Source organism: Ambystoma mexicanum, chromosome 5q (assembly GCF_040938575.1).
Source record: "Ambystoma mexicanum isolate Mex_15411 chromosome 5q, UKY_AmexF1_1, whole genome shotgun sequence".
Lineage (NCBI taxonomy): Eukaryota > Metazoa > Chordata > Amphibia > Caudata > Ambystomatidae > Ambystoma > Ambystoma mexicanum.
Window position 1 is genome coordinate 1382214206 of NC_090933.1, and position 12798 is coordinate 1382227003.

A 12798-nucleotide genomic window follows, 5' to 3' on the forward strand; every position below is an offset into this window, starting at 1 on the left:
TAGCAAGAGACATGAGACTTCGGCCCGCCTGTGGAAAGGCTTGAGCCTGTTAACATGGAATACCTGAGCGGCTACCCCAGAGGCTCCCATGTCAACCAGATAATTGACCTCGCCCATCTTGGAGATTATCCTGAAGGGTTCAGTCCATTTATCTGCCAAAGCCCGAGGCTTGGTAGGCTCCATCACAGCGACCTCCTGTCTCGAAATCCAATCCACTTGCAATGCTTTAAGGTCATGCCAGTACTTATTCAATTTCTGGCTGGCCTTAAGATTCGCTGTTGCCTGACCCATCATCTGTGTCATCCTCCGTCTGAGGCCTAACATATAGTCCCCCACTTGCTTGGCGGGACCTGGAGGGGTGACCTCCCAACCTTCTCTGATCAAGGCAAGGGGCCCCCTCACGGGATGTCCAAAGAGTAACTCAAAGGGGCTGAAACCAATACCCTCTTGAGGTACCTGTCTGTAAGCAAACAGCAGGCATGGCAGGAGGAGATCCCATTTCCTCCTTAGGGGCTCTTCCAAAGCACCTAGCATGCCCTTGAGAGTTTTATTAAATCTCTCAACCAGACCATTGGTCTGGGGATGGTAAGAGGTGGAGAACATGTAGGTTACCCCGCACTCTTTCCACATGGTTTTCATGTAACTAGACATGAAGTTGGATCCTATGTCAGAGACATCCTCCTTAGGGAATCCAACATGGGTGAAAATGCCCAGGAGAGCCCTGGCAACCACCTTGGCAGTTACAGTCCGAAGGGGTATAGCCTCAGGGTACCTGGTGGCATGATCTACCAAGACCAGGATGAACCAATGTCCACCTGAAGTGGGAGGATCAAGGGGACCGACAATGTCAATGCCTACCCTCTCAAATGGTGTGCCAACCACTGGCAATGGTTGCAGTGGGGCAATAACACTGTCTCCAGTCTTTCCAGACAACTGACAAGTTGGGCAGGTCCTGCAGTGGGACTCCACCTCTACTCCCATCCGTGGCCAGTAGAAATGGGCAGAGAGGTTCTGCTTAGTCTTCTTGGTCCCAAGATGACCAGCTAAGGGCACCTCATGCGCCAACTGCAGCATGAAGGGCCTGTAAACCTGGGGTACCACCAACCTCTTGAGGGCACTAGGTTCAGGCTTAGTGGGCTCACTAACAAGGAGCTCACCCTCCCAATAAACCTGGAATGTCCTAGGCACTTCTTCTTGTGCCTGGGACAGAGCCTGCTTCCTCAGACCCTCGAGAGAGTGGCCCTCTCTCTGTCCCTTACAGAAGTCCGCCCGGGACGGTCACCCTTCAGCTAACAAGCATTGAAGGTCGAAATGATCTTCCGGGTTTAGAGCCTCTCCCACAGGAAAGTCTTCTGGCTCTTCTCCCACAGGAGTTGAGACGGGATTCACCACTGGACCAGCCCGCCCGGAGCATGGATCCCAATGGGTGCTGTCGGAAGAGCAGGGGCTCCCTCCACAGAGGTGGCCTTCTTACTCTTCCGTTTCCTTCGTCTCTTGGGTTTCCCCGTCGGCAAGGTTGCCGGGCTCACAGCGGGATCCTGTGTGACCTGCGATCGGGTGACTGCCACAGTAGCCATGGGTAGACCATCTGTGATCATCCCCAACTCGACCAAATCGTTTCCCAAAAAAATGTTCGCAGGCACGTTGTCCTGAACCAGGACCGGAAGCTTTGCTGTCTTGTCTCCAATCGTAATGTTGACCAAGGCTACAGGCAATAATTTGGGAGGCCCACCAGCTAACCTAGTGGTTCTCAGATGAGCGCCTACATAGTCCTCTGGGTTGAGCAGGGTCCTGTCCACCACTGTCATGCTTGCCCGAGTGTCTCTCAAACCAGTAGAAGGCTGGCCATTCAAGAGCACACTTCTCAAAAACCTACGAGTGTTCTGTGGGATATTCGCCAGTACTTCTACGTACCGGTCCCAGGCCCCAAAGGACACTAAGGAAATCTTTACCAGTGCACCGAAGGTGAGCTCAGTAGAGGAGGGTAGTTCAGTGGCCTCCACCTCAGGTACGGAGTAGGGATAGGTCAGGCTGGCAGCCTGGACTCCATGTGCTTTACCCTTACACTTGGGGGTCACCCCTTCGGTGGTCCAGAGCCCCACAATCCCAACAAGTGCCGGCAGTGCAGGGTACGGTACTGGAACCACTGGGACCCTGCTTTGCAGCAGGCGGACCACTACCCTTACTCCCACCCACAACAGACTTATCCCCACTCGCTTTTTGGGTCTTCAGAGAGGAAGGTTTTGGTTTACCTGACTGTGACTGCTTTTGGGACTCCTCAGCTTTCTAAGAGGCCCCTTTTTTCTTTGTCCTTGTTCTTCCCACTGGAGTCCTTAGAGGACACCCGGTCGGAGACCCACTTCTCATCCAACCTAGCCAGCTTAAAGGGGTCCAAAATGTTCTGGTCAGCAACATACTGACGTAGCTCTGGTGAACAGGCTTCCAAAAAATGCTCAAAAAAGAGGTGTGACAATTCAACAAACGTTTTCACTTTGTAACCATCAATCCACCCCATCATGTTCATGTGCGCAGCACTCACCCAGTCAACCCAAGACACATTATCTCGTTTCTTAAAATCCCTGAACCGTTTAAGATATTGGTTTGGCGTCTTGCCAAACTTGGCAATTAAAGCAGACTTCATGCACTCATACTGACCTCCTTCTTCCGCACTCAGTTTCAGAATACAGTCATATCCAGTTTGAGGCACTCTGCTTAACAAGTACTTAGCCCAATCTGTCTTATCAACTTTGTGAATTGCTCAAGCCATTTCAAACACTTCAATTCATTGGAGGATATCAGAACCCTCCGCATAGATACCAACCAAATCTTTCATAAATTTGGTTGCTGGTGACTTGACACTCTCAACTGGTTTAGCTGAAGTATCCACTCAAGCTTTCTCTAACTGGATTCGCTGACATTCAATGTCCTTGTCTTTGAGTTGAAGATCTCTATTCTTGATTTACACTTGCTGTGCCAACTCCTCTTTCTTAAGCTCATCATCTATTTCCAACTTGCGATATTCGAAGGCCAGTTTCATCCTTAATAACTCAAGCTCCAAGGAAGCGCTGGGGTTTGGAACAGAGGCAGCAGGAATGGTGGCATTCCCAGAATCAGATTCGGCGACAACCCTCGGGGTAGAGTCCTCACTGGTTGCACCCCCCCCCTTCAAGAGCTTCACAATCAGTCTGGTAGTCCACCAGGGCAACTACCAGCTCAGCCCTAGACTTATCCACAAAGTCTAACTCCCTGGCTTCACAAGCACTCTGGAGTGCCTCTAAGCTCATCCGAGTCAATTTACCATTCGCATTAGATTCCATTGGGCCTCATTCCGAGTACGGCGCTAACCAATGGCGCTATTAACGCCTTGGTTGACCCCGTACCCGGAACGGCAGCGCCTTGGTGGATGGCGGAATCACCGCCCCATTCCAAGGTTGGCGGGGCGGTAATTCCCCATTTACCAAGGCTCTTCCCCATTCCCAAATGAGCCCCCATAGGGCTCAATGGGAATGGGGAAGATGCAAATAACTGTGACCGTTCATTACGGTCACCGTTATTGGCTTGGAGGCCCCTTTGCGCCCTCGACTTTAACACCTGCTCAAAGCAGGCGTTAAGGGCGAGGGCGCAGAGGGAACTCGGAGTATGGCGGTAAGGGAATACCGCCACCGGTCTCGTTACCGCTGGCCGCTATCCCTTACCGCCATACTCGGAATGAGGCCCATTGTTTGTAATGCAGTTATCTTGTACACAACTAAACCTTAATTTAATAAAGTGCAGATATCCTTTGTAAGTGGCATGGTTATACACTGATTCTTAAAACCATAAGCATCCCACCGCTGCCACCAGTGTGAGGGACCAGAGGGGGGGTCTGTACTTCTGCTCTCTGTATGGTAGAGGAGAGGCACAGAGGACCACAGCCAAGATTCTCTATTATTGGTATTGTGGTCGAGCAATCAATGCCTAGCTTCTCAGGAGGTGATGCAGGCTGGTTCTTAAGTACAGTGTATTCCCCAGCCCTCACAAAGGGCTGCAATGTCAAGCTTCAGTTACTCCAGTTACTCGTTGTAGTGGACTTCAGCTTGTGAACACGATTCCTAGCAGTGAGAGGTCCCCAGATATACTGTTGATCTCCCATTCATTCCGCTGGGTCACACTCAAGCATCCAATCACGACTAAGGGCATTCTTGCAGGCAGGCAGGCAGCCAATCGGGCACACAGTGCATTCAGGCCATTCACTTCTCTCCAGACACTCACAACAAGTTATTTGTATTGCGACAAGTACCCGGCCACTCAACACTCCATACTGCATTCATACTGGTGTCTGCCAGGGAACTTTGGCAAAGATCAGCTGGTGCACGATGGTCCCTCATAGCTCGGGAAGAGGGCGCCTTACCAGGTCCTCTCTGGGTCAGTCCTTGGAGACACAACAGGTTTCATATTGGTGAAGAAGATCAACAGCAATTCTTCTCTTCCAGCAGGGCTTTAAGGTCAAGCTTCCATTTCACTCCAGTTTCTCTTCAGCTTCTGAACACTTTTCAGTGGTGAGAGGTCCCCAGATATACTATTCTGTCTCTCATCCAAACTGCTGGGCCAAGCCCCACAGCCAATCATCCAGAAGGGCATTCAGGCAGCCAATCAACCAATCAGGTACAGAGTGCATTCAGGCCATCCTCCTCCCTCTCAGACACTCACAACAGGGAATGTAGATTGGGACAAGTACCCAGCCATTCAACACTACACATTGCATTCATGCCAGTTTCGGGCAGGGCTGTCTCAGTCTTTGTCTCACAAACTAGAAACCAGACATCCCCAACAAGAAGTGCATACTGGTCACACTCCCATTCACCCAGGTCCCACCCACAGACATACCCACAACATACGGTTGTTGAGAAGGCTCCAGCCAGTCTGGTCGGCTCTTCCCCACACTACCATATATGGAACTTCCACCCAACAGCCAGTCAGGGGGAAGGGACAGAGGCAGGGCTTCCCGGGACTTCGGGAAGATCAAGGTAACAGGTGATGGAAGGCAAGAGGCCATGGGGGCCATTTTGTCTCCATCCGGAATCTACCGATTCCAATGACAGGTCCGGGGCATCCCAAAATGGAGAACGCTCAGGGCACCAGTAATTTCAGCACGGAGCTGCCACCAGCCCGTACCCTGCTCTGTGGGTCACACACAGGTGCCCAAAGACATACACTAGGGGCACAGGGTTACACCCCTACCCATGGGTGCCATAAGGGTATCCCATGGTTCTGTTCACCAAACCAAAAGAGAGAGCTGCACCGCCAGGAGTCCCACATGAACTCATGCGTGGCAAACATGACAGAACACATGATAAAAAGCAGTAAAGGACAAGGATACGGAGGCCCTGTCCCTCCGATGCATTTCCAGTATCACACTGACCAGCACCCGCGAGCACAGCATGTCGGATTCACCGGCACAACTATGCATGTGTCGGTGCATCCGAATGGCTCATTTCCCTTACCTACTGAGTCCCTCAGCAGCTTTGCTGGATTTCTAGGATTTATTTTTTCACCTGGTAAGAGGGTGAGCCTTTTCTTCCCACTCTTAGATGTGTTTTTGGCTATGTGATGTACATTTTTATGTGTTCATGGACTGTGGAGCCTCACCTGTTCCATAGGCATCATCTTTTATTGTGTGTTACACAGCACCTTCAGTGCAGTGACACAGGGTTGTCTTTTTCAGACTTCCCACTGAAACTGTTTTCTGGGACTGACTACTGTCTCCCAGAAACATGTAGAGTTGCCATTGACTTTATTAGTCTTTTTAAATCACAGACCCTGTACAAACTATCTTACATAGAGTACTGGAAAGGGTTAACAGTTATCCCTTTTTGTCTGTCTCTCACAGAACATTGTTTTGTTCCCTTTTCATTAAGATTTGGCTGGTGGCAGTTGTAACTACCCTATTATTTTCTATCGCGGTTATTCTAAATAGCATTGGTATTGTTTTAGGCTATCTTAGTAGCCTCAAACTTAAACCCGCTGGACCAAATATACTTTTCTATGGTTCTGGCTGGGTTAATTCTCCATTTCTTTTTGTAAAGGTCTTTCTCGTGTTTTACTCTGTGCGTTTGGTTCCTTTGTTCGCCGTCCTATGGCGGGCTTCTGCACAGAAGCCCTCCTTATGCGCCTGAATGCCTGAGGGGGACAGAATGTGAGAGAGGGGTTTGAGACACTGGTATGATTGGCTAAAGGTAAATGTCCCGCCCTGCTGTGTGATTGACAGCCAGGCTGTGTTAATGGAGGCAAAACTGCATAGAAAGCAGGTCTCTGGGACTGAGAAGGGAGAGTCGCCACTAGATCGAGATAACCGAAGAGAAGCCGACAGCCGAGGAACTCTACCATGACTGAACCTCACGGTGAAGCACTGCTGCTGTTCCGAATCTTCAAACTGTGATGACAGGGAAGATCTGCAAGGAATCTTCTCCGCTTGAGCTGGTGGGACCAACCAGTTCACCCAAACTGCAAGCCAGGCCTCCCTCCTCTGGTCGAATTTGAACCGAAGTGAACCGGATAGCCAGGAGGAGCGGACCCTGCTTGGGTTTTAAGGAGCGCACCTTTTATTTGTTGCTTTGCTCTGCTGCTGGTTTCTTCCCTGGGCAGTGCAGGGCCCTCCAGTCTTCCTACTTTGTGTCAGTTCGACAGTCGCTTCAGGAAACGTGAGCCTGCAGGACCTGCCAGGAACGTCTGCCTCAGCTACAGCCTTCTTCTTCATTTAAGGTGCTGTTCAAATCCGGTCGCCCGTTTCATCCGACCTCGGTAAAAGTGCTTGAAAGCTTTTGCCAATCCGAGGGCTTGTCCTTCTCTCTTCTTTAAAGTAACTCTTCGTCCGACCAACTTCGTTCTGAACTCTTGGCAAAGACTTAACCGCAAACTACTCTGAACTGTGTGATCCTCTGCATAAGACTCTGGTCCATTGACTTTGGCCCCGGCCTCTTGATTTGATTTCCTCACTGAAGTTACTTTTTCTAGATTGCCCTGCTTACTTACTTGTTGGTGCTGCTTATCTTTTGTCTCACTTTGTCTTTTTCTCCCTTTTTAAATTGTTGGAGTGCCATTTTGCTCACACTTCATTTTGAGCTTAACTTGTCCGGTATCTATTGGGTGTGGTGTAGTGTATTAAGAGTGTGATTTTTCTACTGCTTGACAATCGTGAAATGTTTTATAACTGATGTGTAAATAAATGTATATTCTTTTACTCGGAAACCTTGAGTCAGTGTTTGTTTGAACCATAGTAATTGCTGTCCTTTGTGTAACTATTGATACTGCTCACTTTCCTCTTGAGATAAATCTGGCTGCTCAGCCATCGCTACCACTTTACTGTGCAGTACAGGCTTGTACCAAAGGTGAAATTGTACTGTCACTTGTAGTCTTAATTGTGTGTGGTGTTCCCAAAGGGTACTGCATATAATTCTGCCTAACACTGGTGTGCAGCGGTGAGGATCAAGTATAGTGATTACACTTGGAGTGCTGCTATTACCTTGGATCAACTAACCACAAGGCTGACATCACTAAAAAGCAATATTAATCATGTCTGATATGGAAAGCTACAGTCAGGAGACCCTCCTTAGTTACACTGTGGATTATCTGAAACATCTGTGTAGAGAAAGGAATCTCTCTGTTAAAGGAAGAAAGTCAGAGTAGATTGAAAGGTTGTTAGAGAAACAAAGTCTGGAGGGTGGCTCTGAAATACCTGACCCCTCAGCAAATGTGGAAAATAATGAGGATGATAATGTGTCTATTATTGATGAGTCAGAGGAAGTAGATGAGTCTCCTAATGTAGGCCTCACTGCTCCCTTGCCTGCTCAGCAACCTCAACCTTTGTCTACTGGGACCCACCAGGCCCTACACCCAGTCCTGAATTCATTGCTCTAGAAAAGATGAGGCTTGAATTGGAATTTAAACGTTTAAATGCTCAAACTGAACAAAAGCATCAAGAACTTAAGCTCAGAGAAATGGAAATGAATCATGCCTTAGAAATGAAAAGTTGTCTTTGGAAAATGCTTCTCTCCCAGAGTCTTCTAGGTCTTCCAGTCCTAAGAGACCCTGTATGCCTAAAGAAAATGTGGGTATGTATGAGGCTAAGCTTGATATTTTGGATTGGTTGGCAATGTTTGAATATAACCATGGGATTCAAGACATTAGAGGGAATCAGTTGCTTCCTTGGCTCTTCTCTAGGCTGCCCACTGTTGCATCTGGTGTTGTGTTGGAGTTGGGGGAGGTGGATAGGATGGATTATGAGTGTGTGAAGCTAGCTTTAATTGCTAGATTTGGGAAGACCCCTTCCCAGTACCTTAAGAGGTTTAGGACCCTCATAAAGCATGATGGTACCCCTTGGGCTACCTGGGTATGTGAATGTTTGATAAACTTAGATGGTTGGGTTAAGGGTTACAGAGTAAACACTTATGAAGGTATAAGAAATCTTGTTATGGTGGAGTCAATTTATGATGCCTGCTCTCCTGAGCTCAGACAGTACTTGGCTGATTCTAAGGAGATAGATCCAAAGAAGTTAGCTAAGGCTGCTGACTTGTGGGTTGCCAACAGGGCTACTCACAAGGATTCTGGGGCAACTTAGAAGAAGGATCAGGGAAAGCAGCCAAAGAAATATAACAAGGAGAATTCAAATACCTCCAATCCAAAAGAGGGCCACAAACAACAACATAAGGGTAAACCACAAGGGAAACCGAATCAGGCTAGTGTACCATCTGGACCCAAAACAGATGGAGGTCAGAACAAACCTCCATTCATCAAGACATTTGGGAAATGTTATGTTTGTGGGTCAACTGACCATGTGAAAGGGGATCCCCGATGTAAGGGTAAACCTTCAGGGGTCCACACTGTCTCCTTAGCCTTCTCCCCAGAGGAAGAAGTACCTATGGCAAGTGGAAACTTTCACCTTCTGGCTGATGAACCCATGACAGTCTCAGCTAGTGTTTCTTTAGTGTCCCTGGGCTTGTGGGAATAACAGAATTTAGATGTCTATAATTCCATCCCAGATAATACTAAAGAGTATTATAAAGATAGTGTTCTTGTGAATGGCCAGGAGACTCTTCCCATCAGAGACACTGGAGCCAGCATAACTGTGGTTGATGAAACATTTTTCAAGGTGGAGGATGTTGCTAAGGCACCCAAACGCCTAACCAAGTTAGCTGGAGGCCCTGTGCAAATGCTTCCCCAGTTACCAGCTCTCATCCAGTGTAATGATATGACTGTCAAGATACCTGTTAGTGTGCAGAGTGAAGTGCCTGGGAGAGTCCTGTTGGGTAATGACCGGAAAACTCTTGGAGTTGTGTCTAGTACCCTCAGGCCTCCCAGTAAAAGGAAACGGGAGCTCACTAGGCCTGCAAGGGAGAGGATCTTGAGAGGCTCTCCAGGGGAGGAGATATGATATGATAGGTGTTAGGCAGAATCCTGTGCAGTGCCCTTAGGGACCACTACACTCAATTAAGACTACAAGTGGTAATACAAGTTCACCTTTGGTAGAAGCCTGTACTACTATGTTAAAGTGGTAGCAGTAGCGGAGCAGCCAGGCATATCTCAGGAGTATATGAGCAGTAGCAGAGATTACACAAAGGGCTTCAATTCCTGTGACTCAAGCAAACACTGACTTAAGGTTTTCTGGTTAAAAAGTAAAAGTACATTTATTTTAAACCATCTGTTCACCAAACACTTCACTTCTATTAATGTAAAACCACACGTAAAATACACTGCACACGACCAATTCTCTTTGTGCAAAACAACTCAAGGTAAGTACCTTTTGCTTTGACAGACCGGTGTTCTGAAACAAACAACGTTACCGGGAATACATATGCGATCACTTTTTGACAGTCATGACAGTTCGGTCTTACTAAAGATACGCGTACCCGCGGAAGAAATGTTACCGGAGTTAAAACACACTTAGCACCTGAGTTAACAAAGGAGAGTTGGGGGCAAAAATCATAGGCAGTACTTTTGTCAAGGCAGACAGAATCAGAGAACGCTTTCTGACAAGAAGATAAAAGTCAATAGGCCTGCGCCATTGTCAATTGGAACCGGGTTCCTGTTGTCGAGATTCACACAGTCAGATAGTTCAAGATTCATGGTTGCCAAGAGTACTTGGATATTGTCACAAGAGGAAGCAAAAGTTATAAGAGGGAAGGAAGATAAGGACAAACCTTTGGTGATGAAAAAAGGTATTCACCCTAGTTCATCGAGGCCGGAAACAGTACCTTATTCAAGTGAAGAGCTGGTGCCACCACAGTTGTTCCTGGTAGTTCCTGCAGACTCGCAGTTCCTGGAGCTTCAGTCGTGGGGACAAGAAGGAGGACGTCTGGAGCGATCTGCACTACCCAGGGATGAGGCCAGCAGCAGCAAAAGCAGCAGTGAATAAAAGGTGTGCTCCTTTGAAACAGGAGAGGCTCTTTGGATGGCTATCCGGACAACTACAGCTGTGTGCAGCGATTTCGAACAAGAAGAGGATCCTCTGCAAGTGGAAGACGAGCTGGTTAATCCCACCAAACTCAAAGGAAGAAGACTCCGGACTGGATCTTCTCTTGTCGTTGAAGGGTAGATAGCTCAGGACTGCAGCATGGCTTCACCAGAACTTGGTAGTTGCAGCAGCCGTCTTCTTCTCCGCTTCTCATCGGTTCCTTGCAGTTCCAGTGGCAACTCTCACTTCCAGCCCAAGAGTCCTGCCTTTTATGCGAAAATCCCCCATTCACACAGCCTGGCTGTCAATCACCCAGTAGGGGGGTTGTCCGGCCCGGGCAACCACCTTAGCCAATCATGACAAAGTGCAACTTGGGTTTCCAAGGATACCCTGTGCAGGGGGTGACTACACCCCTCCCTCACATTCAGCCCACCTAGACACCCAGGCGCCAAAATGAGGGCTTCTTGAGAGAAACCCGCCAAAAGACGGTGAACAAAGAAGGCAAACCTGGTTTGCCGCACAAAGGAAAACACAAGAAAGACTTTAACAAAAAGAAATGATGATTAAACCCAACCAGAGCCGAAATAAAAACTATTTGGGCAAGCGGGTTTAGAGTTTGAGGCTACTAAAATAGCCTAAAACATTACCACGTTATATAATATAATCGTGGTAGAAAAGTTAGGGTTGATACCACTGCCACCAGCCAAGTCTCAATGTTAAGGGAGCGAAACAAAGGTCCAGGAGACACAGATAAAAAGGGCTAGTAATGAACTCTTTCCAATACTCCATATAAGATGGGGTGTACTGGATCTGTGGTTAAAGGGACTATGTAAAGTTAATGGCAACTTTACCTTTTCTGGGGGACAGTAGTCAGCCCCAGAAAATGGAGTCGGTGGGAAGTCTCAAAAAACAAACCTGTGTCACTGCACTGAAGGTCCTGTGTAACACCCATAAAAAGTGGGGCTCATGAAGTGGTATACTCCAGAGTCCACAATGACACACACAGTAAAAATACACATGGCAAAACACATGTGAGAGTGAGAAAAAAGTCTTGCACTCTTAACAAGTGGAAAAATAAACTCCAGAAATCCAACAAAGCTGCTGGGGGACTCAATAGGTGAGGGAAATTAGCCATAGAATGAGAATTCTCCCTAACAATAGGTAATTTATAACGCGCTTAATACCCAGAGGTTTCTAAGTGTGGACCCGGGGATCGAACCTGTGGTGCTCTGTGGCGTCTTGCTTCCAAGGCGAGCACGTTGCCCCTGAGCTATCGTCCCGAGACTCAGATAGCGAAAGCTATCACCCCCACTCCACAGGAGCTGCTCACTGCTATTTCTGGACAGAAAGGCAAAGGGGAAACCCAAGACCTCAAAGAAAACGACAGATGGCACCCCTGTGCTACCAACAAGGACATCCCCAAGATTGTCCAAATTCACACCTGTGACTCCTACACCTGCTGAGGCAGAGTGTGAGGTACAACCTTGTGTGGCTGATCCAGTTTCTGAAGAATCAGATCTGGAAAAAGACATGGGTCGTCATTACAACATGTGCGGAATGGGTTTAACGGCGCCAGTAATGGTACCGGCGCCGTTAAACCCACTCTGCACTATTACGAGGTCCCCTCGCGGGACCCGCTCTGGGCATCTGGTTTTTTCAGATGTCCAGAGCGGTTCCAGTGAGGGGACCAGGGAGCAAACCACGAGCACGTTCGTAATGGGCCTGTTGTTAGCTTCCTCCCCATTCCCATTGAGCCCTATGAGGGCTCGAATGGAAATGGGAAAGGACCGGGCCCGGGTTCCCTGTACGAGGAAATACTGGGCCCTCCATACTCGGAATGGCCCGGTATTTCCCCATTCAGGGAACCCAGACCCGGACCCGGACACGATTTTGGAGGCAGCAATGCCCTAATTAAGGGCATGGCTACCTCCAAAGTCGTAATGAGGCCCATTGTTTCAGTTGGAGATCTGGATCTTGTTGACCATCCTGAGCTGCAGTCTTTACTGGCAGAAGGCGGACCCAACAGGGCAGACTTCAGCAAAGGACAAAGAGAGTCTCCTACTCTGGAAGGCCTTGGACAACAAGCTGCTTCTCAACTTGATGGGCAAGAAGTTGGAAAGCATAGGTTGAACTGGGAAGATGGCCTCTTCTACAGTGAAACAATGGAGTCTATCACTGGGGACTGCAAAAGAATTGTAGTGCCTCTAGAAAACAGACTCCAGTTCCTCCAGTTGGCCCATGAGATAACTTTGGCTGGTTATTTGAGTTTCAAAAAGACCAAGGAAAGGCTCTCACTATACTTCTACTGGCCTAAGATAGGTTCAGCAGTTGACAAATTCTGTAGGAGCTGTCACACTTGACAAACCTCT